The 18,058-nt window shown below is 47.2% G+C and overlaps 1 protein-coding gene across 1 annotated transcript in view; it reads left to right on the forward strand.

The window, feature by feature from the left end:
- FNTB (farnesyltransferase, CAAX box, subunit beta) overlaps positions 1-18,058 on the forward strand; it is a 35,008-nt gene that overhangs the window by 423 nt on the left and 16,527 nt on the right. The gene's annotated exons all lie outside the window — the stretch shown is intronic.

Here is an 18,058-nt window from a genome sequence, read left to right on the forward strand (position 1 = left end):
TGCCCTGCCCTGTCCTGCCCATGCTGCTGCCCCGTCCCTGGCACAGAGAGCGCTGCTCCGGGGGCCAGCACCAGTGCTGCCAGCCTCTGTGCAGGCAGCCTCGGTGGCTCCTGCCTCTGCTGCCAACGGAAGAGGTTCTGCAGCTTCTGTCCCCCGTCCTGCGGAGCTGGACTCCCTCCAACCAGGTGAGGGGACAGGTCTGGGGCTGGCCCGGAGCTTGGTGACTTCACCTAATAGCAATAGCTCCAGCTTGTGAGGGACACTTCTCACGTCCGTTCTGTAGACGTGGATGCTGGCCCAGCTGTGGCTTGTTATTGTTGAAAGTGCTGGTCGCTTCTCTGCTGCATCTGTTTGAAATGACTGTGCTCAGCTGTGTCAGTGTGGTATTTCCTGGGGTGCAGTGATTGGCATGTTCAGCCCTTCGTATGTTCCGTGACTGCACGTGTCTACAGTGTACAGGTAGCATAAGGTGTGGTCTTCACACCATGAGCACAAGCCTGCTGTCTGCTCTCCCAGACTGTATTTTCACTGTTTTATGTGCACTTTGTGTGGTATTCCATGGTGCTTTGTGCTGAGACGCTAGGAGTTTTTTCTGTGCCGGTTTTGGGTAAAGCGTTTGTCTCTTGGGGGTGGAGGGGTGCACACTTTAGCCAGACAGCAGCAGTTGGCATTAGTGTGCTTTCTCTGGCAGCAGACCAGATCCCAGCCCAAGTTAAAGCACAGCTAGATCTTTGTTTTGGAACCACTAGCTGTACAAGCCAGCCTGGCTTGCAAGTGTGGAAGTGCTTGAGGGCAGCACAGGGTTAGTAGCTAGAAAAAATGTGTAGGAGTTGGGCTCCAGCTGCAAAGCCGTCATGCACTGAAACACAGTAAGCTTCAAATGGGAGGCCTCCCCCTTCATTTGAATCATGGCTTTCTCTAACCCAGATCAAGGCCATTGACAAAGTAGGGTCTACAGCATCAGCACTGCCAGGACTTGCGTCACTGGGATGCTGCCACTGGTGAAGGAAGCTGAACATCCATGGATCTGTTAGTAGTGGTGCAGCTAATCAGTTGTTGCTTTCCAGCCTTAGAGTAGCTGCAGTGGGAGGACATGTTCTGCTTGTGCCTGGTTTCTAACATGCTTTTTTGCAGTCTTTTTGGAGTGAAGGGTACCATCTAAATTTCAGGTAACTGTGCTGGCATTTCACTTGTTTTTGGTTTCCACTAGAAGCTGAATTTTATGTAGGCGATGCATTGAATCAAGGTTTGAGCATAGAATCATAGAAAATTAGGGTTGGAAGAGACCTCAGAAGGTCATCTTGTCCAGCCCCCTACCCAAAGCAGGACAAGCCTCAACTATATCACCCCAGCCTAGGCTTTGTCTAGCTAGGTCTTAAAAACCTCATGGAGATTCTACTACCTCTATGGGTTACTCGTTCCAGTTCTTTACTATCTTCCGTGTGAGAGTTCTTCCTAATATCTAACCTAAACCTCCCTTGCTGCAACTGGAGACAATTGCTCCTTGTTTTCTCATCTGCCACCACTTGATGAGATGAGAACAGTGTAGCTCCATCCTCTTTGGAACCACCCTTCAGGTAGTTGAAGGCTGTTATTAAATCCCCCCTCAGTTTTCTCCAGATTAAATGCTCCCTGTTCCCTCAGTCTTTCCTTATAAGTAATGTGCCCCAGCCCCCTCACCATTTTCATTGCTCTCCACTGGACACTCTCCAATTTGTCTACGTACCTTCTGTAGTGGGAGGGCCAAAATTGGACACACTACTCCAGATTTGGCCTCACCAGTGCTGAACAGAGTGGAAGAATCACTTCCCTTACTCCACTGGCAATGATCCTGCTAATGCAGCTCAGTGTGCTGTTAGTCTTCTTTAGCAGTAAGGGCACAGTGTTGGCTCATTCAGCTTATTGTCCACTGTAATTCCCAGGTCCTTTTCTGCAGAGCTGCTGTTTAGCCAGTCAGTCCCCTACCTGTATGGGTCCATGGGATTGTTCCATCCTAAGTGCAGGACTTTGTACCCGTCCTTATTATACCTCATGAGATTTCTTTTGATCCAATCCTTCAATTTGTTGAGGCCTTCCTGAATCTGAGGTCTACCCTCCAGCGTATCTACTACTCTCCCCCCCCCCCCCTCCCCCCCATTTTGGTGTCACCTGCAGATTTGGCGAGGGTGCACTCCATCCCATCTTCCAGGTTGTCAGTGAAGACATTGAACAAAACTGGCCCCACGACTGACCCCTGGGGCACTTCACTTGATACTGGTTGGCTAGGCATCAAGCCATGGATTGATTACTACCCTCTGAACCTGATGATCTAGCCAGTTTTCTTACCCACCTTACAGGCCATTTGTCCAACCCACACTTGGTTAGCTTGCCTGGAAGAATGTTGTGGGAAACTATATCAAAAGCCTTGTTAAAGTCAAGGTACACCACACCCACCGGTCTCTATACAACCAGTCATCTCATCATAGAAGGCAGTCATGTTCGTCAGGCATGACTTGCCCTTGGTGAATCCATGCTGACTGTTCCTGATGATCACCTTCTCCAAGTGCTTACGAGTGGATTCCTTGAGGACTTGCTTCATGATTTTTCCAGGGATTGAGGTGAAGCTGATTGGCCTGGAGTTCCCCAGATCCTCCTTCTTTCTTTTCTTAAAGATGGGCACTATGTTTGCTCCTTGCCAATCATAGAAACCCTTCTTGTTGCCCTTTGCGTTCCTTGCTAGCTGCAACTCTAATTGTGCTTTGGCCTTCCTGATTTCATTCCTGCATGCCTGAACAATACTTCTATACTGGCCGAGCAGCTAGTTCCCTAGGTCTAGTGCAGAGTTCTTTCTGGGATCTGATGAAGTGGATGAGATAAGAGAGTCAGGCCTGTGTGATTTCAGAAGTTCTGAATAACTGAAGCTCTTTTGTTGTCCATTTTGAGGGGCTTGGTATTGCATACCCCAAACACTTCACAAAATACAGAAACTGCATTGCTTCAGGGAAATCATTATCATGGGGTAATGTGAAGCACAATAGCCAGCCTCCACCAGCAAACAGCTTCTGAGACCTGAAAGAACAATGTTCTGGCACCAGTGTGGCTCTGGGGAGGAGAGTTTGCAAGTCAGGGTAGTGTTCTTGAAAAGCCTGGAGCAGGTGGCTGTTGCACACAGTGTATTTGTCCCTTGAGTTGGGGCAAATTAGTGTGAATTTGTCTGTTACCTTTAGGGAAGGCTCTGAATGATCTTAGTTAGAGAGAGTTGAGCTTGCTCTGACAATTTTGCCATTGTAGAGGGCCCACGTGGGCCAAGAATGTCTGGTGTGACCCCATTGTTACAGTTTCCTTGGGTCTTTTGATTCCTTTTTTTTTTTCCTCTGTTATTCATGTGCTCTTTGGCTGAATGTGCCTTTGCAGAGCGCATTAGTATTTTCATGGAGTAGAAGAGCTGTGTTGGTGTTGTTAACAGTTAAAAAAATATACTGGCTTGCTTTCCTCCCTGCACAACATCTGACTATATTTTTGGGAGTAGTGGGAGTTGTAGAGTGAGAAAGGGGAAGGCAGCATGGAACCATTTGATCTGAGAGGACAGGAGAAAAAAATTGTGCTCCCTCACAACTTTGTCTGGTCTGGCCACCAACCCTTTTTCAGTGCTGTTGGTGAGAAACACCCTTCATCAACACTATAAAAGCAGTATTGCTTTGCCAGCCTTGAAGGTGTGAAGCCCTCTGTTTTATCCCCATTCCAGTATGAACTCCCCCTTTTCAATGGGTATTGGAGAGGAATCTGTCCCACCCAATCTTCCATGCCTCTGTTCTCCAGACTGGGGGAGCAGCCTCTTTACTGACCTTCATTGTTTTCATGCTTCTCCCACAAAACTGGAAAGGGCTCCTCTACTACTCCATCTAACAGATAACTGGAAAGAAATGGAAATAATTCATTATCTGGAGAATATGCCTACCACTCCCAGTTATGATGTCATCAAGGCCTTGTCAAAAGCCTCACCAGACATGAAGCAGTCTTGCTTCAAAAGTCAGATGGGGACATTACATGGATAGGGCATGCTTTAAAAAACAATCCTTATATCTCTGCTTTAGAACAACTTGTAGGGTTGTGCTTGCTGCAGGAATTTTGGGGGGATATTCAGTGGCCTCCGTTAGGCAGCCACACTAGATCGATCCCAGCAGTTTTGTCTGGCCTTCAAGGTCTCTGCATCTTTGAACTGAAAGGTGTAGTTATCCATGTTAATCTGAAGTCAGATAGAAGGCAGGTTAGATTTGCACCTTATACACTAACCAAGATAGATATAATACAGCTTTTCTGGACTGAAACTCACTATCAGATGATGAGCTGCTGCCTATATATATAATAAAATCAATCTATTTTGGTTACTTTATAAGTAAGCCTTATCCTGCTTTTATCTTTAAGTTATCGCAGAATAAAGTTTTGGCCTTGAAAAGCCACAGTTACATTACAGGGGAGTTACATGCACATGTAGATATTGAAAAGACTAAGAGCTACAATGTCACTGTAATATTAATTTCCCAAAAGAAAACGTTGTTGGGTCAGAGGTTAGGTTTATACATGGAAGAAATTGGAGGAGGAGAGAGAGAGATCGTAACTATGGTTGAACATATTACATAGTATTTGAGGAAGCAGAGTAGATTAAACTGTTTAATCTAATTTCCTCACTGAAGCCTGACTCTTTTGATTCCCTGAAAAGGGGTGGGGGGGAATGACATATGACCCATGTTGACCCCCAGCACTGCATGCAGCACAGCTCATCCTGCACCTGGTGTGTGGTACTGGAATGGGGCACATGCATGCTGGCCCTGGTGCTCATGGATGGCTTGAGGCTTGATCTGGACCAGCCCTGGAACCAGCATGCAGGACTGGTCTGTGTGCACTGTATCAGCTTGTGCTGCATTTGGCTTAAGGGACTGGCATGGCATGTATTGCATGCAGTGCTGTGCTGGATTGGCCCTTTGCAACTAGCTCTGGCACAGGCCAGTCTGGCCCACAGACCAGCTCAGTGACCTTCATCCAGCTCCATGGAGCTGGATGAGCTTGACACCCCTATTTTGGAGCAAATAGCATCAGTTTGCAAATTCCACACTTTGAAACATTTAGCATGGTGCTTGCTCACTCATGGCCAGTGTGCATGGTGGCTGAACAGTCTGCCCCTGTACACAGAATATTCAGTGCAGTGCAGCTGGGCTGCACTGACACTCTTCCGTCTACCACTACAAATCCTCGGTGCCTTTTTAACTCCTTGGGATTGGAGACCTCTTGGCCTTTCCCCTCCAGAAATTTGGGGAATCAGGGAAGGGAGCAGCAATCCAATTCTAGCCAAACAGGGAAAAAAAATCTTTGGAGATCAGCAGGCTATCAAACAAACCACCTGGAGCGCTTGGTCCCATATGCTATTCCCTTAAAGTACCATTATCATTCAGGCTGTATAATAGGCTGCATAAATGCATTACAGCTACACCTAGGCATGTGTGTAATTCTGCTCATGTGAACAGCCCCATTGACTTCAGTTGGACTGCTCATGTGAGTAATCGGCAGGGAGCAACCTCCAGCCAGTACCACCAGTACTTTTAAGTCCACTTAGTGCAATTGCATAGAGGTTGTTTTTGGCAGTTCCTCCTCAGCTCTGAGACTCCCTTGTCCATGAGGCCTGCCAGAGCCTGAATGTTTTTTAGAACAGTTGGTTTAGCAAACAAAGCTAGGCTGAGATCTTGTTTAGGGCAGGGGACTCATCAGGCCCCATGGGCCAGAGTGATGCAGAGGCAGCTCTTGGGTCAGATTGGGCCTGCAGACCAGCCCCATGTGCCAGATCCAGTATGCAAGGCCAGTTTGGCATGGTGTTATGGGTGGTGTGTGCCCCAGGCCAACCCCATGCAGCAAATGGGGCTGATCTGGCATATATCATAGTGCATTCAGGTCCAATCCAAGACCCATGGGCAGCTCCTGGACCTGGGTGATCACTGACTCCATGCTGGATCCAGTCTGCAGGTTGTATCTTTGATCCCCTCATTTAGGGGATCTTTTTTTATATTGGTAGTCAGTTCTCTTTTAAGTTGTTTGGCTCTTGTGTCAACCTCCTGCTAGTTATTTTGTCCTCTTATAAGCTTCCCAGAGCCGTTGTTGGGAAGTATGGCATGTAAATTGAATCAATAAATGCTGGGACCTGTGTTTTCACTTCTGCTGGATTTTGGAGCAGCCAGCAACCTAGGGAAGAAAGATTGACCCTTTGAACATGTCTTCCCTCACCTCCCTGTTTGATATTGCTGCTCTGAAGCCCACCTAGTACATATAGTCCTGGGTGGGTGGTGGTGGTGGGGTGTTCTGGGCTACCCTGAACATTTTGAGCAGAATACCAGAGACCAAGCATAGGACACATGCTGAGGACTTCTTTCAGCTGGCTACATATTTCACATCTGGGATTTAGCACGTGTAGAGCAGGACCAAGTGGGTTTGGTGCACTTCATGAATCATGACAGAGCTGCAGTCTCCACAGTGTAGGCATACCCTAAGTACTGGTGAAAGTCCTGGTGTCAGCATTGTTGTTGACAAACAGGTTGGAACAAGGGATCAGTGTTTGGGTGTGTTGCACGTGCTCTTTTTGTTCTTACCAGGTCTCTGCCGTCAGACCTTTGTCATAGGCATTTCTGAGTGAAGGATTCCTGCTTGCCCCTCTTACTGGAAGGCTGACCATCTCCTTTCGCTGCCATCTTGTGATGTTTGATAGAAGAACAGTCCATTTACACAGTGCATAGGCATTGTCTCCGCATACTCTTGTAGGCCTTGTATATGGGTGCTAGCAGGGAATTGTTCCCGTTTGTTTCTCTCCCTCTCTCTCTCTCTCTCTGTGGTAGGATCTGCTTTAAGATTGTGTCTGGGCAGACACTGTAAGGCTGACTCAATGTGTCATGCCTGTGTTTTCTGTGTCAGGACAGGCAGAAATCTGGCACAATATGGGGGAGGCACTTGAGGTCAGCAATGCCAGAACAGGTCTGCCTGGCTTGGTGCTCCCTGTACAAAGTGCTCATCCCCAAGAGAACTGGCAAACTCCACTCATGACTGCTGCATGGAGCCCTGGCCACAGGCACCACAAAGGTCCACAAATTAGACCTGGCAGTGTTGGCACCTTACCCCTTCTCTGAGGAGGTGGAGGAGATTCTCTACCACAGGGGTTTTCAACCTTTTTTTTTAAGGAGTGTACCACTTCTTTTGGTACCCCTTCTGGACTGTACCCCGTTCTGGCTGGGCATTGCGGGGGTGCTGACATCAGCAGGAAAATAGGGAGGGAGCCAAGCTGGGCCCGGGATTGGGCTGGGGCCTGCTGAGCTCCTCCCTTCCCCCACGTCCAGGGTTGTTCCTTGGCGCCGGCACCCCCCACACCAACAAATCCGTTGCCCCCAGCTGCCTTCCCGCCCCAGCAATGGCCCCTTGCTGCCTGGGGCCCCCAGCCAGGGGCCAGAGCAAGGCCAGCTTTAGCTGTGCCACTGGACTAGAAGGGACAGAGCCTGCAGGACCTCCATGCCCACCCTGCCAGGCCCTGCACAACCAGAACAGAGCATGGGACAAAGCTGTAGCTCATCTGGGGGGGGGTGCAGGGAGGGGTGGCAGCTCCTGTCACTGCACGCATCCTGGGAGGACATGGGGGGCACATGCCCCTGGATCTGTGTGGGGCAGGATGGGCTGCTGCTCTGGGCTGTGGCCGGGGCAGTGCCAGGCTCTTTCCAGCGGAGGGGGCCTGCTGCTTTCCAGATGGGCAGCAGCGACTCTGGGGGGGGGGGGCAGGTGGGCTATGGTGAATCTTGGTGTGGCTGCAGCCCTCTGCCAGTGCAGTCTGCCCCCCTTGCTGGGAAGAGCCTGGTGCAGCCCCGGCCCCAGCCCACAGCAGTAGCTTGCCCTGCACAGATTCGAGGGCATGCTGACAGACTACTGGATGCAAAGCTGGTGGCGCCATCTGTACACTTTGTGTTGCCACTAAGCACTGCTTTCCCAAGCCCAAGTATCCCTGCCTCTCTGCACCACTGGTTTCATGTGCAGCCAGCTATTGGCACTGTCCCCTCCCCCTTGGCATACGGCTAGCTCACACATGGCAGTCTCCTCTTCTGTCTATACACTTGGCGGTGCTGGGGGGGTGCTGACGGTCAGCCACGTACAAAGTCGGTGGCGTGAAGAAGCGGGGATACTTGGGCATAGGAAAGCAGTGCATGGCACCTGACGGTGACACAGAGTGATGGATGGTGGCGGTGGACCTGCTCCCCATGCCAGCACAGCTCAAGTACTTCCGCTTCTCTATGCCACCATAGTGTACCCCCTGGGGCCTTCCCAAGTACCCCCAGGGGTATGCGTACCCCCAGTTAACAACACCTGCTCCTAAACTGTCCCCAGCTTTGACTGCTCTTTGTTGCCCTCAGCACCTTCTTTGGCGTGCTGGACTTGGAATTCTTTAAGCCTGGGAATATTATCTCTATCCTGCACCAAATGGCTGAGGGGAATGTGATCTCCCTGGCCAGTTTCCTGCTGGGCCAGGCTGTGATGGCAGTCTTGAAATCCACAGAAACTGGTTCTCAGGAGCCAGGTCTAATGATGCTCTCCAACTCCTCCATTTCTTGGTCTGGGTGCCCATCCCATTTGAGTTTGGATACCTTTCCAAAACTCATAGGTGATGATCTGTTCACTAGGGCACCCCCTGGAATGACAGGGAACAATGGCCATAAACTACTAGAGAAAAGGTTTAGGTTGGCGATTAGGAAGAATTCTTCACAGTCAGGGTTGCCAGAATCTGGAATGGGCTCCCAAGGGATGTGATGCTTGCCCCATCCCTGGGGGGTCTTCAAGAGGAGACTGGACAGGCACCTGGCTGGGATCACATGACCCCAGGGTTGGTGACTCTTTTCTTGCCTGCCAGGAGCAGGGGGTCAGACTAGATGGCCCACTGAGGTCTCTTCCGACTCTATTAATCTATGAAAGATGGCAGCTAGTCTTAAATGTCTAACTGCATGCAGGGTGGTGGAGGGAGGGTGTTTCAACCTCTGGTGATATGTGAGGGTGTGAGTGTTTTTGTTACTGACAAATGGTTTATGCTCTGCCCTTGGGAAAGCCACACACTTTTGTACATTCACCTATTATTTTTAATATTTTTATAATAGGGGTTTAACAATTTAAAAAACCCCAAATCTCTCTTGATGATACTTATGTCTTCAAGGACATGTTTTGTGCTAATAGTTGAGGGGGGGCAGTGATTTATTCTTTGTGAAATAGAGATACCTGTTGGATAGATTAGACGCCTTGGCTCAGAAGACCTCAGTCTCTTGCAGGCCTCTCTTCCCTTCACCCCCTCCTCCCTAGTATGAGGTTTCAGTTTCTAACCAGGTCCCCCCCACATTTCTTCTCCCTTTCTGAAAGAAGGCCAGGCTTAGTTTGGTAGCCAAAAATTATGGTGAACAGAGTTTCAAGGCCCTTGCATGTCTTATCTTCAAGGTGTGACAAGTGATGCATCTTCCAGGAAGACATGGAGGTTCAACAGTACGGGGACAGAAGGCAGAGCTACTCAACAGCTACTTTGCCTGAGTCTTCACAGGAAAATTAAGCTGCAACCAGACACTTAGTAAGGATTATTTGGATAAGGAAGGGGACATGAGGGATGAGATAGCAAAAGAAAGTCAGACAGCTTTTGATGTTTCTGAATTAATTTCATCAGCAGGGCCTGATGAACTTCATCCCAGGCTACCAAAGGAATGGGAAGAGGAGATCTCAGAGCCCTTAGCAAGAATATTTATGAAGTTGTGGGAGATGGGCAGGGTGCCAGAGGCCAACATAGTTCTTTTTTTTTAAAGGAGCTGAACATGTTGGCTTCACCTCAGTATCTGGGAACTTACTGGAAGATATCTTAAGTAAGCCCATTTGCAAGCATCCGGAGGAGGAAAGGCTGATCACAAGCAGCCATCATGGATTTACTAAGAATAAATCATGCCAAACAAACTTGATATCCTTCAACAAGATAACTACTTGAGTGGATGAAGGGAATGATTTGGATATAATATATCCAGATACAGCAAGGCTTTTGATCAGGTCCTGCCTGACCGTCTCATAAACAAATCAGAGAAATGTGGATAGACAACTAGCTCAATAGCAGCAAACAAAGGGAAATTGTAAATGGATCCATGTCAGAATGATGGGAGGTTTCATGTAGAGTCTCACAGGGGTCTGTCCTGGGCCCAATACTGTCTTCAAATATCTGAAGGGCTGAAGTTGCAGCAAATAGATTTAGATTGTTCTAACATTGAAGAGGTTTTTCCTGATAACCGATGAGGCAGTGGAATCTAATGCCTAGGGAAGCTGTGGACTCTCAATTTCAATTCAATTTATTATTAAGGATCCTGGCTAAATGCCATGCTCCTGAAACGACATGATGCACACACACCCATAATATGTATGTTTGAACAAAGTAACTGAACTACAAATATTATACTAAAAATAGAGCCCACCAATATAAACATTATTAGTATAAATATAATAGTAAATCAAGACCTGAATCTATAATATTGTTGTACCTAGATCCACAATTGGGACAGTAAAATCAAGTCAATAGTAAAATGTATTGTTCATATCTGTTATAAAGGATATTTAACTCTAATCACCTCAGCCTTGTAAGTGAAAATTGCAAGACAGTTTATCACGTTTGGATCTGTTTGCTGTAAATGCCAGATTAATTTTTCTCTGTTTGAGAAATGTATCAATTTCTGCAAGTATGGTAATAATAGGATCTCCTTATGTCATTATATAAAAAACATACATGATGGATAGTATCTCCCAAAACTAGACAAACTGGGCAACATCTTTAGCCCTTGAAATGGAAAATCTATGTCCAGCCAGAACAGCTGTGGGCATCTGTTCAGTCCTGAGTCTAGTCAAAGAGGATTGCCATTTATTATTGTGATCCAACTGTAAATACCTTTCTCCCCTACAATCTAATTTCCAAAGAGTATATAAAGGGGCAATGTGAGTAGTTCTAGCCACTGCAAAATCATTCTGCCTGGCAATATTTGTATCCTCTGGAAAATCCAAACCTTTTCTATGGGGGAGAAAGATCTTTCGTTATCTTTTGAGATGCTAGTATCCCATCCCAGAAGGTACAAAAGTGCAAGAAAAAAAAGCTAACGAGGGTGATTGGAGAGGAGGGGGATTAATAATATCTTCTATGTAGCATAATTTAAGCAGACAAGATGGTACAAGGGGCAGGATTTTAAAAATCCTGCCATTCTAATAATATTAGTTAAAATAGAATCCATTCCCATCTCTAATATCGGAAAAGATGCAGGAGTTGAGGGAGGAAGAGCCCTAAGAAACTTGTTCTGAGGTATGTCTACATCATTGCTCACAGAATAACCCCAATACTTCAGCGCCGTATAAGAACTGAGTGGTAACTTTGGCTTTGTATGCTGATATAGGAGCTTGGACTGATTGTCCTGGTGTGTTTTCATAAAATTTCTTTATAGCCACAGCTGATTGGGCTACCTTAGTTTTAATTGACTGAATATGAGGTTTCCATGATGGAGAAGCTATGAATAAGACACCCAAATATCTATAAGTTTTGACAACTTCAAGTTTGGCTCCCCCCCCATATTTCACAGATATCTCATCAAACTACTTCCCCAATACATTATTTTGGATTTATCATAATTTATCTTTAGGTTATTTTGTCCACAAAGATGCTCAAAAGTTGTAATTGCTCTCTGTAATCCAATAGGAGTTCTTGACAGTATGATGGTGTCATCTGCGTACATTAAAATAGGAATCAGGGCTGCTAATAATTTTGGGGGATGAAAATGGGCATCCTGCATATTTCCAATAATATTATTTATGTAAAGATTAAATGAAAAAGGGGCCAAAATACAAAAAGGGGTTAGACAACGATGTATATGAATTTTTTGTGTAAGTTCACCCTTCAAGCCCCACCTAACTTAGGCCTATGTATCTTTATAATATTTTATCAACAAATGCCAAAGAGAAGAGTCAGTCCCATAACTTCTGAGTGTCTCCCAAAGCTTACTTCTATGCTTATCTTGCTGGGATCCTATGACCCCAGCTGACTTCCTGCCCTTTGGGCAGGGGGCTGGACTCGACGATCTCCCGAGGTCCCTTCCAGCCCTAATGTCTATGAAATCTATGAAATCTATACTATCAAAAGCTCTTGACAAGTCTACAAATGCAATATACAGTGTGCTGATTTGTGCATTTGCATATACTTGTGTATCAAAAAATTGAAGAAAAATATGTTATCAAAAGTGGAATATCCGTCCCTAAATCCAGTGTGATGTTCTTGTAATATGTTTTTCCCCTTTTACCCATGCTGTGAGATGATATAACAAATGGTGTCTGAAAATTTTAGCTGAAATGTCTATCAAACTTATAAGGCAATAAGATTCTGACTTATCTTTTAAACCTTTCTTGAAAATCGGTACAATAATACTCCCTTTCCAGGAATCTGGGATTTGGCCCAACTCAATTATAGAGTTATACCATTTTTCCAAGATTGGAGTGCTGTGGACTCTAAATTGGTGGTGTTCAAGAAGATATTGGATAAGATTTGGTCAGGGATGATTTGGGAGTAGCTACGCTTGTGTTCTGTTATGGGTATTTTTCATGCTTCTGGGATGTTGGTTTCCATGTGGGGCTGAGAGAGTTTTTTTGTTTTTTTGTTCTTTTTTTCCCCCATCCTGATGTTGTATTTGTTCATGGGGGTTTTGGCCTTCCTCAGAAGCACTGGGTGTTGGCTTCAGCTAAAGCTGGGGATGGTGACTGGGATATACCAGTGCTCCTGTTGAGATGGAAACCTGGAAGTTCCTGGATAGAAGATCTTACCCCTCAGCTTGGGGTCACACCGATTGTGATTATTTGGCGTCAGTAAGGAATTTTACCCCATTGTCAGATTGGTGTGGCTTGTGGGGATTTTTGTTTTTCTCTGTAGCGGGAGCATGGCCCTCTTCCTTGGATCTCTCCAGCATATTTTAACAACTCTTGCAGCAGCAGGACATTGACTACCACCTCTTGTGACAGGGTGCTAGGCATCATGGTTGTGTGACAATTGATTGTGTAGCTTTGCTAATAGGTTAGACAAGGATTTGTATCAGATGTTTCAGCTAGGCATGATCCTGCCTTGAACAGGGGTTGGACTAAACCTCTGGAGGTCCCTTCCAGCCCTACTTCTCTATGATCTCTCTGACAACAAATTGGTATGCATACCAAAGTAGTAAAATATGGTATACTTGCATGGATATCTGTGTGGTAACAGGTAATTGTTTTTCTTATGGAATCATTAAATTTTGATTGGTTTCTATAGTTATTCAATGTTTAACAAAGTTATAAAAGATGTAACTTCTTTTTTTTTGCCCTAGGAACATGTGTCCTGTGTACATGTCCCCTGTTCCAGTTAGCTTAATCAGTCAGCTGACAATGATTAAAGGCTCTAGTTATATTCAATATGTTGTTTCTTTAAGCTTAGTAAGTACTCTGGGCAACAAACCAGGGATGAGGCTGAGCTGTGCAGGGCTGGGGCCCAGCCAACCTAGACACTTCCAGTAATACTGATAGGACCTCCTAGATCAGTTCCTTTCTTGAACAGGAGTGGCTGTACCAGCATAAACGTGCTTATGTCTCTAATTATACCCCCACTGTAACCATCCTAGATTAGGGGTGTATGCACTGATGGAGGTTTTGAGGGCTGATACTGACAGCTGATTTTTAAGGAGATGTATCGCCCGATACTGATCTGATTTCCAGTACAGCTGGTAAGTCTGTGGTGGAAAGGAGCATGGGAGGGGCAGATCAAGGCCCCCGCAGTGAGGGAAGGAGTGGGGCTGGGGTTGGGGTTGGGGCTGGGGCTGGGGCTGGAGCAGGTGCTACCCTGTTGGGGTGGGGCAGAGCAGGTTTAGGATGGAGCCACAGCTTGTCCAAGGGGGTGGGGGTGGGGGAGTGGCTCCTGCTGCTGTGCACACCCCAGGAGGGCAAGGGGGGGCATGTGCCCCTGGATCTGCATGGGGCAGGGCAGGCTGCAGCTGTGGGCTGGATGGAGTTCTTCCTGACACATGGGTCGGGGGGGAGGGTTGGGCTGGGGCTGCACTTGAGGCAGGTGGTGGTGCTGGGAGGGAGACCCTGGGGGCAGGCTGTTGCCCCCCTCCCAGTGCTGTCGCTGCCTACTCCAAGCTCAGCCCTGGCCAAACCCCCCCTATGCACCAGGAAGAGCCCAGTGGCACCCCAGCCTGCAGTTGCAGCTGCAGCCCACCCCACCCTGCCCCATGCAGAGGCAGGGGCACATCCCTCCCCATCTCCAGGTCCACCCAGGGTATGCATAGCAGCAGGAGCTGCCCCTCCCCCATGAGCTGCAGCTCCATCCCACACCCTACCCCTGCTGGGCAGCCCCATTCCGTCCCTTGCTGCAGGGGCATTGATCTGCTTCCCCCCACGCCTCTTCCTTCCCTGTCTACCACAACAGACTTACCACCTGCACGTAGCTCACCAAGCTGCTGGGCTGTGTTCTTCACTCTGTGTGACGCACGCATGTACCAGCCAAATTATTGGCCAAGTCAGGCTGATTTCCAGTACAGTTAATTTTTTTTATTTTGGTGCTGATCCAATATTGGACCGATGTATCGGTGCACCTCCTACCTAGGATAGTGAAAGCAATACAAACTTTCATATGTTGACAAGGCCTAGCCACTTCGCTATAACTGCTGGAGAAATTTTCCCCAGAGAGAGTCATCCACACAGAAAAAATGAAGCAGAGCAGGGAACTTTGGCCTTAGAGGGAGAAGCAGGATGAGAGGAGATGAGTTCCTGGCCCCCACTCCACAGGTGTTGCCATTTTCCTGCTACCTTTTGCCTTCATAAGAGGCTGTTTGCTGAGATGTAACCTGCAGTCAGGATTGTTCAGCTGTCACCATTCAGCCATATTGGAAGCCTCTTTGCTGACTTTGGGATTAGACCAACAAAGGCAATGATGCAGCAGTCTCTCACTATATCTTAAGCCTTTGGCCCAGGCTTGGAGTCGCATGTTCTTGGCATGATCTGCCCAGCTTGGTTGGTCTATGCATATTCTCAAATGCTGCAAGACTGGAAGGACTGGAGGACGGGAAGAAATACGTTTCCCAAACTAACATTTCTTTGCTTTTTTTTTTCCTCCCCTGCTTTGTGTCTCCCAACCATTGCACACCGCAGACTAAAGTAGAAGACATTGTACAGGAAGTTTTCAATGCTTACAGGACGAATCATCATGCCTCACAGTAAGTTATTGTTGTAACATGAAGAAGCCTGGTGGGAAACTCTTGGGGTGGAATCTCTGGAAGCTTGGTAGGGTCTAGCATGTTTGAAAGCAGTGTGGCTGGCTGTGTTTAGCTGGGGCTCTGTCACATTGCCTTGTGTTACCCGTGTTCTGCTGGAACTTTGTCTGGCTAAGCTAGCTTGAAATGATCTCATCTCCTTTGCTTCTCTGCTTTGACATGTCTACTTTGCAGTTAACTTCTGTTCCCACTGAAAATTCAGCGCAACCCTTGTGCCATCTATACAGAAAAACCTTTGAGTCACACATGGAGGGGCTGTAAGCACAGGCTTCCTTGCCTGGCTTTGGGTATGGATCGGAGCCTAGTCTCTGATCTGTCTAGAACAGACTACCCCCAGAAGTGGTAGTCACCTTCCCTAGGGATCTTCAGAAGACAGCTGGATGCGCACCTTACTGGGGTTCATCTGACCTCAGCAGTCTTTCCTGCCTTGAGCACGGGGGCTGGACCTGATGAGCTCTGAGGTCCCTTTTAGCCCCTAACTTCTATGACTGAATCTTTGACAGGCAGCCAGGGGCAGATAATAACTAACTTTCTAAATTTTTTAGGCGTCCTGTGGGCTAGGTAGAATGGCCTGGCAGGCTGAATCTGGCCTGCAGGCTGTATTTTGCCCACCCCTGTTCTAGCCAAAGGGGATGACCTGGTGAGAGAGACCCTATGGGAAGAGGGACTGGAGAAGGAGGGAGTTCAGTTAGGGTGGTTGTTCCTCAAAAGAGCAATCCTCAGAGTGCAGAAAAGGTCCATTCCTGTATGCAGAAAAGGTGGTAAAGGGGCCAGGAAGCTCACTTGGCTTACCAGAGGAGTCAAGGAATGCCGAAAAAAGAAAAAGGAGGCTTATGGACATGGAAACAAGGTGTAGTCACCAAGGAGGAATACACAAGTGTAGCCCGTATTTGTAGGGAGAGGATAAGGAAGACAAGGGTGGTAACTAAGATCAGGTTGGCCACTGAAACCAAGTACAATAAGAAGTTCTTTAGGTATATAGGGAGCAGGAGGAAGACCAAGGGATATGTGGGGCCCTTGCAGAATGGAATGGGACAGCTGATAACAGACAGTTGGGAGAAAGCTGAAGTCTTTAATACACTGGTGTTCCTGCATAAAAATGGTGGTCGCACACCTGGTTGGATACTAGATGGATGTGGGGGGTGGGGGGCGCAATTGCCAACCAGTGGTCAGTGTTGAACTGCACTTACAGAGGCCAAACATCTTCAAGTTGGCAGGACTGGGTTGACTACAGCCAAGAGTGCTGGGGGAATTGGCTGGAGTCATTGCGGGACCGTTGGCAAAAGGTATTTGAAGACTTGTGGTGTTTGGGAGAGGTCCTGGAAGACTGGAAAAGGGCCAGTGTGGTGCCAGTCTTTAAAAAGGGAAGGAGGGAGGATCTGGAAAACTTATAGGTCAGTTTGACCTCGATAGCAGGTAACATTTTGGAAGAAATCACCAAGAAGTCCATTTGTGAGAGACTGGCAGAAAGCATGATGCTGAAGGATAGTCAATATGGTTTCATTACAGGCACTTCATGTTTGACCAACCTCATTTCCTTCTATGATCAAGTAATGACCCACTTAGATGTGGGAGACACAGTTGATGTCATACTTGGATTTTAAAAAGGCATTTGATACAAAAATGAACAAACTGGGGGATTGTGGGCTGGCAGAGTCCATGGTCAGGTGAGTTGGGAACTGGTTAAGACAGTTGTACCCAGAGAGTGTTAGCGGACACATCTGTATTGTCTTGGCAGGAGGTGGCCAATGGTGTCCCTCAGAGCTTGGTTTTTGGCCTCATGCTGTTCAACATCTTTATCGACGATTTAAATTATGATGTGGAAAGCACACTGGCCAAGTTTGTGGATGATACTAAGTTATGGGGAAAAGTGGTCATGCTAGGAGATAGGATGCAGATCCAAACGGACCTGGACAAGCTGGAAAGTGAGTGGAGTGAAACTGGATGCAGTTCAAGAAGGATAAATGAAGAGTTTTTCATCTGGGGAGAAGTAATCAGTGACATGAATATAGGTTAGGAGGAGATGTCCTGGCTGAACAAGACCTTGGGGTTATGGTTCATCACAGGATGAACATGAGCTAGGTAATACAGTTCTCAACCTTGGAAGTCTTCAAGAGGAGTCTGGGCAAACACCTTGCTGGGATCATTTGATGTCAGCAGTATTCTTGCCCAGAGAAGGGGGGTTGGACTCAATGGTCTTTTGAGGCCCCTTCTAGCCCTTAATTTCTATGAACTTTTCTGCTTTGCCCAGGTAGTGTCCTGGTGTTCTCTTAGTGGGCCAGCTTCCATTGTCACCTCTGCAGTGTAACAGAATAGGTCCAATGAGAAGGTGCTTGCAGGGTGAGACTATGGTGAGAGGGTGCTTAAGACTGTAACAACATCAGTGGCTTGGTTCTAGACCAGATCAAGAACATTTCCTTGTTTGGTTTAATATGCATACTTAGTCTCTGCTGCTTGACTACCTGTAATGGCCCCCTACCCCATTACAAGGGAGACTGAGGGGTTTAAGGTTTGCTCTCACTGCTACCTCCCTTGCGCCTTTCCCCAGCCCTTTTTTCCTCATTTTCACCTCCATCTCTCTTGTACACACAGACACTTGCACACTGTCCCTTAACCTTACTATGTAATCTGAGTTGGTGCATCTCTAGGTGCTTGCATGGTTTGCACACAGGCTGAGGATATGAAACAAGCTGGCCGACATCCATGTGCAGACAGAGCCTGCT

This window comes from Crocodylus siamensis, chromosome 2 (assembly GCF_052110815.1).
Source record: "Crocodylus siamensis isolate JL-2025a chromosome 2, ASM5211081v1, whole genome shotgun sequence".
NCBI lineage: Eukaryota > Metazoa > Chordata > Crocodylia > Crocodylidae > Crocodylus > Crocodylus siamensis.